Source organism: Podarcis cretensis (genome assembly GCF_951804945.1).
Source record: "Podarcis cretensis genome assembly, chromosome: 5".
NCBI lineage: Eukaryota > Metazoa > Chordata > Lepidosauria > Squamata > Lacertidae > Podarcis > Podarcis cretensis.
Genome location: NC_137174.1, coordinates 83,885,973 through 83,901,161, shown reverse-complemented (window position 1 = coordinate 83,901,161; position 15,189 = coordinate 83,885,973). Strand labels below are relative to the sequence as shown.

The 15,189-nt window shown below is 42.2% G+C and overlaps 1 long non-coding RNA gene across 2 annotated transcripts in view; it reads left to right on the top strand.

Moving 5' to 3' along the window:
* Positions 1 to 13,106, top strand: part of LOC307217292 — a 117,558-nt gene extending 104,452 nt beyond the window's left edge. For both annotated transcript variants that reach the window (XR_013839535.1, XR_013839536.1), the window contains exon 3: positions 12,703 to 13,106. This is a non-coding gene — a long non-coding RNA (uncharacterized lncRNA). The remainder of the gene's footprint in view (positions 1 to 12,702) is intronic.
* Positions 13,107 to 15,189: the final 2,083 nt, after the last annotated feature.

Below are 15,189 nucleotides of genomic sequence, written 5' to 3'. Positions count from 1 at the left end.
CCCTCTCCATGGAAGCCTGAGATGGATGCTGATTCTCTGCAGCTAGAAGCTGACCAGAAGAAGCTGAAAGCCAAGCCACGGAGCCCAGGTATGAGATTTTCGGGCTTAAGAGTGTGAATGCAGATGGATTAATTCTCTGCTTCATGGGAGCAACGTTTGGGAAAAACAGCTCCGAGAGAGAAGAGTCTGCATTCCAAACATTCCTGTGGTTTTTCCTGTCCAAGGAAAGGAATGTGGTTGCTAAGCAACGCAGATAAGGGCTGGAAGTCAGGCTATGCCCAGAGTGGCACAAACAAGTCGTGTTTTGACTAGGCCTTTACACAGGAACTGTTGGAAAGGGACTTTCCAAGCGGCTAGTGTTATTGCTGCCAGGTGCACAGAGTGTAAACAAGCCAGCTATTGGATTTTAGAGGCTTGTGTTTGAGAGTCAATGCAAGGGCTCAAAATGGATGTCAAGAAGGGAGTCCTGCCTTCTCCAACCCTTTTGACCAGTGACAATTATGCATCTTGGTCTATTAAGATGAAGGCCTTGCTGCAGAATCAGAGACTGTTTAGGGTGATTGAGAACCCCATCCCTGCAGCACCAACGCCTGTTTGGGAGTCACAGGATATGAAGGCCAGAACTGCTATAATTCTGTGCGTGTCAGACTCTCAGCTTGTTCATATACAAGATTTACTGCACGCGAAAGATGTTTGGGACACGCTGAGAAGGACACATCAGAGAGATGCAGGTTCTTCAGCGTTGCTGTATTTTGAAAAGCTGACTAACCTGAGGCTTGCGCCTGATGGAGATGTTCAAGCGCACCTGACGGAAATGAAATTTCTGCGTCAGCAGATGGTGGAACGCAATTTCCGTCTGGATGAGGAAGTGTTTTGCTTCATGGTGATCAACAGCCTGAATCGGACTTACAAAACGGTTGCCAGTCAGCTGGGGTCTCTCCCAGCGCAAGATCTAACGTCGGACAGGGTCTTTGCCGTGGTTCTTTGTGAACATGACAGACTTGCCGCCCTGGAAGTCAAGGACAGGGGGAGTCAAGAACGGAGTTCTAACACCCCCACTGCTGTAGCTACTGGAGGAGACGCTGTAGCTTTGAACGTTGTCCGATGCCACAATTGTGGACAGACTGGGCATCTTCAGCGGTACTGCAGGAAGCCACGTCAGAACAAAGGAGCCAAGGGAAGCTCCACGAAGTCTGAGGCGTCAGGCAGAAGTCATGCCAAGTCACAGGCGAAGCCTGCAAAGGCTTTGATGTCCCTAAAGGCCACACCACAAGTGGGGAATTCCTTCATTTTAGACACGGGAGCGACGGTTCACATGACCCATCGCAGGGATTTGTTTTCGTCGTTTAAGAAGCAAAGCTTCGTTGTACAACAAGCCAACGGTCAAGAGCTGGAAGCCACCGGAATTGGGACTGTGTATCTTAAAAGTCTGAACTTGACTATAAACGATGTTTATTTGGTTCCAGAGTTGAAGTACAATCTGCTCAGCGTTTCGCAGATTGCCAAGAAGGGACTAAAACTGTCCTATGATGATCAACACTGCGAGATCTACAAAGATGGAGAGTTGTATCTTTCTGCCGAAGAGAAAGATGGACTGTATTTGTTGACTTTTAATCAGAGTGATTACATGGAATGTAATTCTTGTGATTCTAACATGATTTCTGTTGCAGGTGTAGCCAAGAAGAACGCCAAGCAGGTCACCTCGAGGGTTGACAAGGCATTTCAGCGGGTGTATGCTGATGTGATTGGTCCTTTAGCACCATCTAGAGGCAATGCAAAGTATTACCTAATATGTGTTGATTCTTTTACAGGTTTTGTCTGGATTTATCTTTTAGAGAGACCGAAAGAAGCCTTAGAAAGGTTTAAAGAGTTTTGTGACAAGGTTAAAAATATGCATGATGCTGACATAGATTGTCTTTGCACAGATGAGAAGCCAATTTTTCTCTTACAGGATTTCCAGAGGTTCCTGAAGAAGAAAGGGATAAGACACAAAATTGCTAGTTCCGAAGAAGCTTGGAACGGATGTGTTTGTGTTAGGGTGAACAAAGAATTGCAAAAGGGAATGCATGCGCAATTGCTTAGTTCACATCTGCCACATGAGTACTGGGCTGAGTCGCTAATGTCATATTGTTACACGTGGTTGAGAAAGGTTTCAAATGAAATGGGATGTTCTCCTTTTGAGAAACTGTTCCACAGAAAACCTTCTGTTGCCCATTTCAAGGTTTTTGGGTCTCATGTGAGAACAGAAGCTCCAGGTGGAGTAAAGAATGCCAGAGGCATTTTTGTGGGTTATGAAAAGGGTCTCTACAGAGTAATTTTGTCTGAATCTGGTAAGGTGATTCTCACAAAATTGCTAGAGAGTGCTCCTGAACAGGAGAGAGTGATTGTTCACACATTTCCCACAGGTGATGATGATGATTCTGATGATGATGATGATGAGTTTGATCTTATTGAGTTCAGTAGTACTGATGATGACAGCGATAGCTCAGACAGCTCAGTTGTCACAGTCATTGAGAAGAAATCTCACACAATGACTAGACCCTCAGAAGAGGAGGATGAACCACTGATTAAGCTTAGTACTGGTTCTTCAGAGAGTTCAGAGGCTGAACCAGAAAGCAAGGGAGAGCAGCACCTCTTACGTAGGTCTGAGAGAGCAACGAAGGGTGTACCACCCAAGAGGTATTCAAAAGAGTTTGCCAACCAAGCTATTGCATGTGTTGCTGTTGTAAACGACCAAGGTCAAATTGAAGCTGTGTCTGAGTCAGAGACAAAGGCACAACAGAGAGTTGCTAACCAAGGTAATGCAGAAGCACTCATTCCTTGGAAGTCACACAACCAGAGAGGTACATTGGTAAAACCAGTGGCGGGTAGTTCCAAGGGTGGAACTGAAACAACAGGGGAGTGTTATAAGTATAACAACTGTTTGTTTTCTTCTCTGGATGACGCTTTGCTCGCAGCACGCATTGATACTTTAGGGGGAGTATGTTATTCTAAAGCAGCAATGCAGCAGCAAGCAAAGGCTATAGCAGCCAAGTCTGCTGCTTGTGGCTGGAAAGCCAAACAGGATGTGTGTGACTGTTGCCATGGAAACAAAGGGGCAGTCCATTCTGTACTGAGCACCGGATGTTAGCTCAGTGTGTGTGTCATATGACCTGTACAGGATGTACATGGGTGGAGTTTGGAGTTTCTCTCTGTTTGTTGAACAGAGCAGACATGTTTTCTCTATATGACTGCTGAAGACAGGAATAAAACATGTAGATACATTTCTGTCTGTGTCTGATTCCCCTCCCTGGGGATATGCTGGAGAGCAGGGAGGAGGAGAAGCAGTTTGGTGTGTTTTTCTCACAGCCTGAGGAAAATCGCCGGAACGGACCTCGTGTGTTTTCCTACCGGGAGTCGCCGGAGGGAGGTCGAAAGAATTCATCCGGTGCCTGGAGAGATAGGCACATACCTCTGACCGGCCCTGAATTCTGACAGTATGGTGTAGTGGTTAAGAGCGATAGACTCGTAATCTGGTGAACCGGGTTCACGTCCCCGCTCCTCCACATGCAGTTGCTGGCTGACCTTGGGCTAGTCACACTTCTCTGAAGTCTCTCAGCCCCACTCACCTCACAGAGTGTTTGCTGTGCAGGAGGAAGGGAAAGGAGATTGCTAGCGGGATATCAAATCCAAATTCCTCCTCCTCCTCCTCCTCCTCCTCCTCTGCTTCTTCTTCTTCTCCTCATGCAAGAACACACTGATTCCCGGACCATCCACAGACTGGATTTAGAAGGTGATTGGGCTGGATCCAGCCCCCAGGCATTAGTTTGCCTACCCATGGATTAGAGGATTCAGGACACACAAGAGAAAGCAAAACTATGGAGTTTGCTCCCAATGAAGACAGTGATGGCCATCAGGGTGGATGGCTTTGAAAGGGGATTAGACTAACTTATGGAGGTAAACGTTATCAGTGGCTAGTAGCCATCATAGCTATGTTCTGCTTCCATTGTCTAAGGCAGAAATGCTTCTGAATTCCAATTGCTGGATGACACAGGAAGGGAGAGTGCTGAGAGGAGAGCGCTCTTGTGGGAACAGAATGGTCAATTGACCTGATCCAGCAGCTCTTCATAAATTCTTATGTCCTGAATGTGCAGGCTGTTGTCATCAATGGAACCCCAGCCAGAGGCATCCACCTTCCAAATGGAGATTTCTGGGAGCAGGGAAGGGGCATGGCTGAGCCAGCTTGTGGGATGTGATCTACGGGTAGCAGTCAAGTACAACATTCCTTGCAATGCTAGAGTGGACATGCAAGGGAATGTTTGATCCAGCCAGTCGAAACTTCCTGTTCCTCCTGGCCTGGAGCATCCTTCCTTTTGCATGTGACCAGAGGTGGGCATGACCTTACCTGTCCAGGTAACAAAAGGACGAGTCATGCAGCACTTTCTCCTTTCGTCTGCTTCCAGCTAAGACTGCTCTGTTGGCTTGCACAGGAAATATCGCCTATATGGGGTAAAGCCACATGTTGCTATTTGTAACTTTAAGTCTTTAAGCCTGCCTTCAGGATTGATACCATGTACTGCCTGAACGTGAGTAAACTTACATTTTGTTGACTATGAATAGGATTGTGGTGTTTTTATTCTTTTAAGAGGGATTCAAGGGAACTTACCAGGAACGTACAATTCAATCTGAGGCATACTGAATTGCATAATAATAAGAGGTTCTAACGAGCCTGCAGCCAGCTTTCTGCTGTGCTTGAGAAGGGGAACGTAACTCTGCTACATAAGGAACTTGCTAGTGCAAGTTAGGAAAGATGTTAATAAACAATATATCCTCTCCTGACACCCTGAACATTCCCACACATCTTGGGATCCATCAGATCCTAAGTCAGCCAATCTGCCATTACATGACAGCACAGGGCTTCTCCCGCTCTAGCCCCCTGCCCCACCTTCCATCTTGACCATCATGCCAGTCCTGCAGATGTTGCGATGACTCCTCTGCTCCTTAAAGTGCTGCCAGGTGACAGGAGGATTTTAGCTTGAGTGATAAATAGTGATGTCAGTAAATGTGTTGACAGTAACCACAAAGTCATGCTGCTTCCCCAGAACTAATGTCACTCAAAGCTATCTTCATGTATGCATGTCCAAAGCCTGTGTTTACATGCAAATGGGACTTTTTATTCCTAGGGTCAGCTGAATTTAATTAGGAAAACAGACAGAAACCACACATACACACACACACACACGGTTTTATGCAGGTTTGCTAAATTAGCATGGTGGTTTCCATAAAACAGAGCTCAGCACATATATTCATGCCCTGAAAGGATTTTCTGCATGAATGAGGTTGTACCGCAAGGAGTGCAAAAGCATAAAAGCAGTGGATACCAATTCAGAAAGGAGAGAAAATCTTTGAAAAACATTTCAAAGTGCACATATTTTGCTGCAACTCTTCTTTTTCAGATCTTCATAATTCTCAGTCCATAATCACAGGATTTCATCACACACACACACACACACACACACACACACACACTCTCAAAGTGAGTAAGACTGTTAAAATGTTATAAATAAATACATTTATATTTCCTTGAGTGATCCTGGCTTCATAGATGTCATCATAGAGCAGGGTGTCCTCATTCAAATTTCAATTAAGTACTGGGCTTTTCATTTAAAGTGTCATACAGGTGCTAGTAAACTTAGATGTAGAAGATTGTAAAATGTTCTCCATTGTGCACCTTTCTGCACAAATCTATCTGCAAGCCAAAACAATGTGGACTAAACAAGCACTATCAGGCCAGGCCTCTGAGAAGGCAAAATCAAAATAAGCTACCAGCACACAATAGCCCCTTACATTAGATAGAGAAATATATAGTTTGTGCTGTTCAGTGCTCTTTTCTTCCCTAGCTGGTGAGGAATTTAATTTATGTGCAAATAAAGGCACAGAATAATGAAAGAGGCAGACTACTCCTTGCAGGACTGTCATTCTGCTATCCCAACATTAGATTCCCTGGAGAAATCTCAAATTGGCGCCAGAGGTCACATACAATACTGGTTTTAGGGTTTGTGGGGCTTGGGCAAGATGCCTTCAGTGGGGTCCCATGCTTTTTGTCAGTACCACTGCTGCCCATTTAATAGCCCTCTCCTCTGGACTCAACTGTCAAGATCAACCTTTCTCAATCTTGGGTTCCCAGATGTTGTTATACTACAACTCACATCATCCCTGACTGCTGTGCCTGCTGGCTGTGGATGATGGGAGATGTAGTCCAACAACAACTGGAGATCCAAGGTTGGGAAAAGCTGATCTAGAGGGACACCAGAAAGCAAGTGAGATGTTCTGCTCCATTTTCTCACTCTTGCCAATGCTTGCATGCCCAGAGAGGACAACTGAACAGGAAGTGACAGAAAGGAGAAGAAGCAGGGCCAAGAGGCTCTGGGGGTTGAGAAGGGGCTCCTTGCAATGGAAGATGTCCTGCAAAATGTACGTCTGGCCCTGGTGATGCTCAAAGTTTAGCACTTTCCACTGTTCCAATCCAGCATTGTTTCAAGGAAAATCCAAAGCAATAGCTGAAGTCACAGTAATCAGATAATGAACTCACAACATTACAAAACCCTGGAAAGTACAATTAGAGCAAATTGCATTGATCCAAGAGCTAAAATTAGTCATGGAGTCTGTCAAGGGTGCTCACTGTCTCCTTTCCTGCTCTGCATTTTTATAGAAGATACAATTAATAAAATAAAACAAGCAGCAGACTTGGACATTCACGGAATTGAGAAGGAAATAAATAGGCTGTGTTTTACAAAAGCCAGTAGTAGATATGGCAAGAAAGTATGGCAGAACACTGGAGTTGAGAATCTGGCCATAGAAAACACAGCTTGGAGAGAGACAATTTGAAATCCAAATTTGTTGAGTCTAAGGATGGAGGAAAAATTCAATTCCATTTGCATTTAAAATGGAATCTGTCACATTCACAATTCCCCAAACAATATGTGAACCGACACACAGCTATCCTTCAGAAATCACAATTATCCAAATTTTGTGGTGCTGTTCCCCAATCAATGTTTACATAAATACACATATTAATGGAAATTATGCAGAAAAATGAAGATAGTGAAAATAACATACAGAGGGCATTGTAAGGAAATATCACTTGCAAAAATGTGTACATTGATCAAAGTGCAGATGAATGTTCTTGAGGATTTTTTTTGAAAAAAAATAAACTGAATGTATGGATTATTAATGTATGTAATGGTTGGGCTTTGTCTTATGTGTGAATACATTATCACAAAGGTGCTGCAATGAAGCAAACTTAGGAGGGCACAGGGCATGTTGCGTTATCCATATTGTTTGTGATGATGGGACAGTCTAATTGAATACTGCCACTCATTTTAATGAGTCTCCTCTGAACATGATTTAGATGGATATCACCCTATAGCTATACCCCTACATTGTCTTCCCCAACTAGTGCCCACCAGATGTTTCAAACTGCAGCCCATGCTGGTTGGAGAAGATGGGTATTATAATCAAAATCAACTTGAATGCACCAGGTTGGGCAAGGCTGCCTTTTAAAAAAAGTCTTGCATTCATGTGAAAATTCTTGTGCATGATCCAGCCAACCAGAAATACTTCAATGTCCCATTTATTTCAATCTGAGAATTAAGCAGGTCCCATTTTCTCCTCTTTGCAATCATTTCCAGCCTATATCAGTAGTTGTTACCACTGATTGTTTCATATGGAATATGCCTACTTGGAATAAACGGATTATTGCTGCTCAGTGGTCTGGAAAATGTGAAGAGCTTTAAGACACTTGCTGATATGACAAATTGAGGAAAATGCCTTGAAGACTTAATCATTTATATTTGCTCCTATCAGAATCTGTCAGCTATTTCAAAGGTGTAGAGGTTTAAAATAATTTCTGAGCATGTTGTGCATGGCATTAGCGTAATGATCACAATCAAAGCTGCTGCATATGCAGAAACAGGCTTTCGTACATGAAAGAAGTCTGTGGCATATTCCATACAGTGGGGACATGCTAAATATTAGTTATTTATCCAAGGCTTGTAGCGATGACCCAGTTTAGAGTATGGATCTGGCACTGTCCTTATATATGCCTATAGTCTGAACTAGGTGGGTGGGTGGGGGAATAATTTTTGATTAGGTTTGCAATTAACGGTGAACCTACCTCCTTTGCACTTTCTGAAACATGCAAGCCAAAAGAGAGACATGCTTTGGAATTTGCACTTCTCCTAATTCTGCAATGCAGTTCTCCAGCAAAGTAATGTGTACAGAAATGCACATATTAGGTTAAAACGTGCATAAATATGCATATATAAGTAGTGAACATAAGCTACACAATGCATTGTATTGAGGAAAATACATATATTAAGGAAAACTGCACCCATAAATGTGTGTTAGGAGAAATTGGTATAAGATGCTGATGATGTGAAATTGATATAAGATGCTGGTATAAGATGCTGAAATTGGTATAAGATGCTGATGATGTGGAAATGCAAAAAAATGGATTTAAGGTTGGGAAAATGAGAAACTGAGAAAACTGTATAGCTGTTCCAACAGAGCCCTAGGAGCTCTCCAGGGTTCTGCAGGTGTTCAGTTTGTCTTGGCCTCTTCCTTGGGATTCCTGCTGTCCATCTTTGCGGAGGCTACTTCTCTTGCTTTCTTGCTTTGAATGCCTCATACTACAGACTTTGCCTGCTGATTTGGTCTGTAGACAGGACACTGCTGAAATTCCATTTGATCCTTGAGCTATCGCGGAGCAAGATGACAGTTCCCCTAGCAGTGAAAGATGATTTACTGCTGGGACTGTTTGGATAAGTGTAGGGACTGAGTAAGTGACTGCTATTTTGTTTTCCTGGAGAGGGGCAGCTGCTTAACCCCAGGGTTTCCTGGCCTTCACCTCCTACCTGTGAAATGGGGTTAAATAATATCAATCCCTTTTAGGAGTTAAGGGGGCTCACTTTCTTTGCTGCTCTTGGTCTGGCCCAGGTCTCAGTTTAGGCTAAACTTGGGTTCTCCCCCTCCTCATGTTAGTAATTCCTTCTCCTTTGAAGGCTGGCTCTATCCTACCATCTCTGCATTGCAAGCTTCCCTTCCCTTGCAGAGTGGGACCTGCCCCAATTGACTATTGCATCTGTGGGGTGTTAGGAGCAGTTGCTAGGACTCACTGCCACCTCAGTATTATCACTATCCCCTCTGTACTTCTTTGGGATGAAGGGCAGGACATAAATGTAATAAATGAGAAATAAATACATGGTAATCATTGCTGTATGGTATTTTTCCATGGTAAACTGTTACCAAAGCAGCTCACAGCATCAAAGGGTTTTCATAAGATAACTCACTTAGAATTGTAAGGCACAACAGAATTTGAATAGTCATATAAACAACAAGGTAATCAACTTATTTCATACTTGTAAATGTGCAATAAATTTAAACAACCCACTGATTATTCATAAAAAGGTTTAAGAATACAAAGACAAGAATATCATCCAGACAACAGTATATCTTCACCAATACTTCTGCATAGGGGTGGGTGAATCAGTCAGTTTTAGATTTTATCAGTTTCTTATTTTTCAGTCTTAAATTCAGTTCTCCACATTTCCACAACAGTTTTCATTTTAGTATTTTCAGTATTTTAGTGTGAAATTCTCATATGCATACTTTTGCATGCAATTTTGCCTAATACATATATAACCCAGTTAGATGAGAAGGGTGCAAATAGTAACAACAACAACAATAATTTTTATTTGTATCCTGCCCTTCCCGGCCAAGGCCGGGTTCAGAGCAGCTAATATCATAATACTAATAAGTTGTTGTTGTTGTTGTTGCTGCTGCTGCTGCATATGTCCCTAATATAATTAATTTGTGTATATTAATTTCACTAATATATGTATTCTAAAGCAATTTTACCCTAATACAGTGGTACCTCGGGTTACAAACGCTTCGGGTTACAAACTCAGCTAACCTGGAAGTAGTACATTGGCTTGAGAACTTTGCCCAGGATGAGAACGGAAATCGCGCGGCAGCTCTGTGGCAGTGGGAGGCCCCATTAGCGAAAGCGCGGCTTAGGTTAAGAACAGTTTTGGGTTAAGAACGGACCTCCGGAACAAATTAAGTTTGTAACCCAAATGCACTGTATATGCATTTTTGTACATATTACATGGCCGGATTACTGTATTGTAAAATTCAGATATGTAAGAATATAAAAGGATGTCTACATTTCAGTATATGTATCATTTCAGGACATGCAAATTAGGTATGTTCATTTTTAAATGCCCACCTCCATAACCTTTTCAAATACTCCAAAACAGTACCTCACCTTGATAGTCACTAAGCACCGTGAGCAGCAGAAGCAGCCATTTTATCTGGGGCCAGTCTGTGCCTCACCCTCCCAGGTCTGGTGCAAATGGATTGGATAGAGAGCGGGAACATGGTCTTGCAGGAGTTGGCTTGCCCAACCAGTGAGGCAGAAGGCAGGGAGACCAGCAATAGGTGGAGCCAGAGCCAATGGCAGGCAGATGTCAGGAAGGTGGGTTCTAACTAATGGCAGACTAAGGTTGGTTGAGCAGAGCCTGATTTAGCCCAATAGACCAGTCCCTACTGCCCCTAGCATTTTGGGAGACAAGGGAAAGATCCAGTGGTACCCATCTACATAGGCCTGCAACGTTTTTCTTCTTCTGTGGTCCATGCAAACTGTTCTGAAACAAGTTCACAGACATTTCTCTGAAGTGTAATTCTTATTGCTCAGTACTACTAAATATAACAATGCCATATTCTGCAACATGCTATTTTGTGATCATTCACACATGCACATATTCACGTAGAAAGACAAGACAAGAAAACCCCCAAAGTGATTTCTTTTAATGGGGGGGGGAGAAACATTGGAATATATTTTGCCAGCCTCCCCCTCCTCATAAAAGCAATTTAGTTGTTTTACTTGTCATCTATGATTCACTGAATAATTCTGTGTTCCCTTGGTTTTTCATTATACTTTATGGGCCAATGCTCAGGACCACAAACTTGAAACCGTCAGCATTTCCTTTCACTTTATTGGTTAGCAACCGCATACACCACAGGCACGTAGACATGGCTCTCTTGAGCTTACTAAAGGAAACATTGTTTTCTAAGTTCCCCAGGGAAAGTGTGACCTTTATGGCTACTTTACAAGTATAGTTTATTGATGTTTTCCTTTTGCACATTGCAGAGCTTACTCATTTAATGCAAGTGATTACTTTTTAAAAGAAACCAAAGCAACTTGCTGCCATTTAAACGGGAACCAAAATGGAAATGATCAGTGAAGAGAGTGGTGCTAGGTCCACAGGGGCAGTACCCCCATTTCTCCCAGCATCTTTGTCCACCGCCCCCAGCTTAGTATAGGCACCAAAGAGAGAGGGTGTCTATAGCAGGCATAGGCAAACTCGGCCCTCCAGATGTTTTGTGACTACAACTCCCATCACCCCTGGCCACTGGTCCTGTTAGCTAGGGATGATGGGAGTTGTAGTCCCAAAACATCTGGAGGGCCAAGTTTGCCTATGCCTGGTCTATGGCATTTAAAAGAATGTCCACAGATGGTCAGATCTCTGTTTATCCATTTCCTCCTGAGAAAGGTTTTGAGGTGGCTGCTTTTCAAACACATGTGAAGCTGAATGTTGGAAGATTCAAGGCATACAAAAGAAAAAACTTCTTCAGACAGAGCAAATAATATGTAGCAATGGCCATCAACGTGGATGACTTTAAAAATGGATTCAACACATTCTTGGAGGCAAACACCCTCAATGTCTGCTAGTCATGAAGGCTATCTACCAACTCCAGTGTTGTAGACAATATGTATCCCAGTTTCTGGGAATTACAACTGCAATCCCCAAACCAATGGTGCATTTCATCTCCCCAGTAGAATGTCCAGTAAAGTGTTCCTCCATTTCATCTTCACCTACAAATTGGATGGAGAATTTTAGGCACAAACTTTAGATCCAATGTTCAGTTGTTAATATTTAACAATTCAGCTAGATCATCTTGCTTAATAATGGTAGATTTAAAAATAAAGGGAGAAATGACTTGCAACAAGTGAGTAAACTTGTAAAATAACCATAAAGGTCACATCTTTCCTGAGGTAGTTAGAAAACAATGTTTTCTTTAGTGTGCTCAGGACCATATTGTGCAACCAATAACATGAAAGGAATACTGATGTGTACTGAGCAATGTGTATGAGATGAAAAATTAAGAGCCCAAGATTCTGATCCACCACAGACTGTGCATGTTCTTAGAAGCTGCAGCTGAGAGCCACATCACTCCTTACCCCAAATAGACACATGCTCAAGCTTAAAGGGACCCATCTAAACTACATGTGCTACTCACATTGGCTTGATTCAGGCAGATGGGCATGATCAAAATGGTGCACTGCCAACCTGATTCACACAAAGTTCAGTATTTATTGAAAGAAGCATGTGGCCGTGGTTGCATGGCTGATAAGTCAACCCACATTGACCACATTATCAGGGAGAAATTGTCTTAAATGGATTGCTTTTGGGCATGATAAATATAGTAAAATGTGCAAGTAATTCAAGGATAAACTCATGTATACCAAAAACGTGGATATATTGTATGTAGCACACATTTGTTTTTTCTCCTTGGTATTTTGTACAATATGCTTCAGGGATGAAAGGATGAATCCCGGGTGTACAAGTGACTGATCTTTTTTTTGTTTTGTTTTTACAGGCTGTATCTTACTTTGAAGGTATATTGGTATGACTTTGTGTCACTTCTAGTGACTGGTTCACATATGAATGCACATCTCCTGATTTCTCAGAGCTGGTTCACAGTAGGGATGCTTGGAAAAAAGTCATTCTTTGCAAATTCCAATATGAACTGACCCAATCGGCACCTCCTGAACTCAAGTGCAGATCAGCGCACAGCTATCTTACACCACTCTGAATTTTGTGATGTGGTTGTTCACTGATATGTGCATTTTGAAATGCATGGCTTAAATTTGATTTTATCAGTGTTTTTGATGAATATTTTATATCACTTTATGTGAACAGCTCAGAGGGTTTTTTTGTTGATTAATAGTATCTAAATTTTGTCAAGTGAATGAATAAATAAATATTTCACGGTAAAATGCATCTAGATATGCATATTTTAAAGCAATATGTTCGACAATACATATTTATGCACAATTTGGGGGGAGGTACTTTTATTTTTATTTTGTAAAAAGAAAAGAAAAGATAAAGCAGATTAATGAAAAATCAGGATGGAATGGATTTAGGACTGAACATATGGAGAACTTTATGCAGACCAGAAAAACAGGCTGATCATCCATGCACACATACATTTCCAGTGCTTGATGACTGCAACATGGGGTGATAGTTGAGTGTATGAACCTTTCACAAAGATAAGACCACAGAGACAATAATCTCATTTCTTCAAATGCAATGTTTTTCAGGCAGTTCAGCTGAGTGCTACTCAGGCTTTATACCTAAGCAGGAAATCTCCACACATGTAGAGGGTTTGCACCACACTGATGTAACCATGTCATTGCCCCTACCACCTCTGTCTTTGAATGCAGCAGTGATGCAGATCACTGGAGGTCAAGTGAGCACTACCACCCCATACTGCCTTCTGTTATTGCTAATGCTTGAAACTGAGATAACCCCAGTCCAAGACGGAGAATAAAATAGCAGTCCAAGGCAAGAAAACTGGAGTTCAGATTTACATCCATTTGCTTCCATCCCACTCACTTTCAACAGGGCAGAAAAACAACTGAACCATGTTTATTCTGAAGAAAGGGATTTGCCTTAATTGTCTTCTGTGGGCTTCAGCCCCCTTTATAGAAGCTGTGTCAATGCAAGCAGACAAAAGTTAATTTCACAGAACGCTCCTCAGGTTTAGGGTTTCTGAAGTGCCCTTAAGTAAAAAAACTGACTTTCAAATTCTGATTTACAGGTAGAAGGTGTCCTGTTAAGATTGCTATAATGATCATTGCAATTAAAAATAGCCAAGAAGAATTTCCCTGTAGTTTGATCAAGTGGATATCATGTTATTTCTTTGAAATAAAGTAACGCCTTCCAGAAAGTCAATAAAAGTAATAAAACCCCTTGTTCACTTTGGAGCGCTACATTAACTTCATCTGTTTTAGATACAAAAGAAGAAGTTGCTCATCACAAACTTTAGCATGTTTACTCAGAGGTTAGGTCCACTGCATTCAGTTTAGTGCGCTGAAGCTTGTGCCTGGGATTGAGGCCTTAGTCACACCATTCAAGGGCATGTAATTAAGCAAGAACAAATAATGAGTTGTTTCCCAGAGTGAGATGACAGCCCCTTTCCCTCCACTGCCCCCTGGCTGCCTGCCTCATTTGCTTTAGTATTTATTTAGAATTTTGGTGGATGTGGGGTCCAACTAACCTGGTGTTTGTGAGGTGGCCATGAGTATTGTCATAAAACAATACCCCTCCCCTCCACTGTTTAAAAGGCCACAGATTGCTTAATTTCCCAAACCCTTGGAAAAGAGGAATGTTTTCCCCTGGCACCTAAAGATATGTAACAAAGGTGTCAAGTGAGCCTCCTTGGAGAGAGCATTCCACAAACGGGGGCCACCACATAAAAGGCCTGATCTCGTGAACTTCTGCTAGAGGGCTGCAGAGTTTGCTTGGCGTGCTCCAACCATACATTAAAAAGAATGAAGTAATGCTACCTTAAATATTAGTAGTGTCTGCTTTATTCCTTCTCTTTGGTCTGTATATACTTGCAAATGCACTTGTATTACCAAAAAAAACCATGCATTTCCAGTTCTTACTTCTCTGAAGAACTCTGTGGGAACCCTAGGAGATCACTAATGACTGTCTTGACATGAAAGAAGGTGTTTTGGAGAAATCTCATACACGGTGTGGAATTTTTTGGCAGCAGACATTGGCTGGGTTGCACAGTAACTTTGCTGCATCCTCCAATGATTCCTCTTACTGGCTTATGAAGTTCCACAACAGACCAATACAAACCAACCAATGCAGCATCATGTCTCATTCCACTGATGGATTGCTCTGTGGTGGAACCTCAACAACTCTGTCATATTGGTGAACAAAATGATTCTTTATGTATTATTAGTTCGGTCAAAGAGAAGAATGCATTGAAATCGAGGTGATTTGATATTTTCATCCTGTGTTTTGAGTGCAATGTATCCAGATGCACATTTTGGATGATATTGGGCCTTAC